This window comes from Micromesistius poutassou (genome assembly GCF_964030765.1).
Source record: "Micromesistius poutassou genome assembly, chromosome: 4".
In the NCBI taxonomy this organism is placed as follows: Eukaryota; Metazoa; Chordata; class Actinopteri; order Gadiformes; family Gadidae; genus Micromesistius; species Micromesistius poutassou.
The window spans coordinates 1-2,099 of NC_140274.1; the positions used below are offsets into that span (position 1 = coordinate 1).

At 50.5% G+C, this 2,099-nt stretch overlaps 1 long non-coding RNA gene across 1 annotated transcript; it reads right to left on the bottom strand.

The window, feature by feature from the left end:
- Positions 1–775: 775 nt before the first annotated feature.
- LOC311341681 lies at positions 776–1,551 on the bottom strand. Its single transcript, XR_014633352.1, has 3 exons — positions 1,360–1,551; positions 1,201–1,274; positions 776–1,044 (listed from the first exon to the last, which is right to left on the bottom strand). It is a non-coding gene; the product is annotated as an uncharacterized lncRNA (long non-coding RNA).
- Positions 1,552–2,099: the final 548 nt, after the last annotated feature.

Sequence of the window (2,099 nt, forward strand, 5' to 3'; positions counted from 1 at the left end):
ACAATGTGTTTTTGACCCTAACACGTGAATTATTGTCAAAACAACTGCACTCCACTTCCAAATGGTGCGCGATGGCATAAATAACCCTATTTAAGCTCAGTTACACGTTTGCATTGAAAGGGACTGAGTTATTCACTTTTCCAGTTTTTATGCGTGTGTGGCGGGAGCGGGTGTTAGGGTGTTTGGTGTATGCGTGTGTATGTGTGATGTAGGTTGCCAACAACGCCACCTGGGACTCTACCCCAGGAAATAGCCCTCTAAAGGCCAACACAGGTCCGGAATCACACAAGGTCCAGAGGTCGTGGTTTCAAAAAGAATAAAATTTTATTTAACAATTATTAAAATAACAAAACTAAGAGTAATGCAGGGTGAGAACAAGGGCACCCAGATGGGACCACCACACTGGCAAACTAAACCAGAAGACACCAATCAGGGCTGGGCTTACCACGGCGGCAGGAAACTCAAAAGGGGATAAATGCAAACTAAAACCACCAGTGCACTGCAACAAAACTGTGTCAAACACCACCACCAGGGAAGGGCTGCCGCTCGCTGGGACCCAGCACCTATGGTACAAAACAAGAAAACACAAATTACAATCAGGCACAGTGTGGAGACATCTGGGACCTCTCAGTTAAAAGAAAGGGAAATCAATTACAATTATTGACAAAAAAGAAATATCAAAACCAAATAATACAAATTTATGTATAAACAACTTAACAAAAGAACGAAATCCTAATTTAACCCAATGAATGGCTGAACAGAAACAAATCAAAAGTCAAACAAAAGAATATATTATTAAAAATTTATATTGCTGCGTGAGGAGCAGCAATTACATAAAACACAACCAAGACAGGCGAGCCACTCGTTTGGAATTGTGTCCACACTGGACCGAAGCTGCGGCCACGTATAGCGACCCGAGCCAGTACGAGCTTCTCCGTCTGATTATTCTCGAACCAGGACAGCTTCGCGAACCAGGACAGCTTCGCGAACCAGGACAGCTTCGCGAACCAGGACAGGAGTGGACCTCGTCGTGGTGGCCAATGACTGGAACACACCAGGACGCCAAATGGATCAGTGCAGCACTAGTGGGAGAGTGGGAGACGCTGGTTACCGCGTCCCGCTGTACAGCGAGAAAGAGAGAGAGCGTCACAACTAGTGCAGAGAGGAAACTGCAGCAGCAGACAATTACGAGCAGCCTACCTCCGAGCTCTACTGCACCCAAGCACGCGCCCACCGAACTGCTCGCCCCCTCCGGTTCACCGTCACTCCAAGTACTGTACAACGGAGCGGGAGGATGAAACCCCAGGGCCCGATAAAACGAACACAACCTGGCAGTTGCAGTTGACACGGGATGCCTACCTTAATATTGCGACGCGGAGACATGGGCATGCACGCCGACCGACAGACTCACTGCAGTGTGGAGTCAAGAGGGAGAGTAGTGCCCAACACACCTGCTTTAAATCACGCACGCAGCGCCGCCCCCCAATTAACCTGTGCACGGCTGGCAGAGCATCATGCAGTGACCAGGAGGGAGATGGCTCACACGGTCACATCTACCCCCCCTTTATTTTCATCGGTGCCCCAACGATGAACCTCGACCAAACCTCAGCTCCAAGGCCTAAAATAAGCAGACTGAGCGTTAAGCATGGGCCGCTCACCAACAACGTCATCTACCTGACCGGCAGAGCGTGGAAGCCGATAGACATTTGGGTGCTGACCAGCAGTTGAACGAGGTGTACGACGCGGAGCCTGTTGACTAAAACTGGGTTGCTCTCTAGGTGAGCGCAAAGGGACTGGTCCAGGACCTCCCAGCTGTGGAGCTGTACCGGAGCTGGACCCACCTTCTTGTCGGCCTCTCAAAAGGTGGCCTGAGGGGTCAACTGAGCTTGGCACTACTGGGGTGAGGGGCAACGGGGTTTCTGGAACCAACAGGTAAAGATCACCAGCAGAAGAGTCGCTATCAGCTTCCAGCAAAGCTGGGGGAGGTTGCCCCTCTAGAGGTGGCGCAAGTGGCTCTGGCCTGACTATAGCCTTCAACATGTCACGGTGTACTGTCCGCACTTGATGTAAAGCCTCCACAGGAGCAACGGTGTAAACTG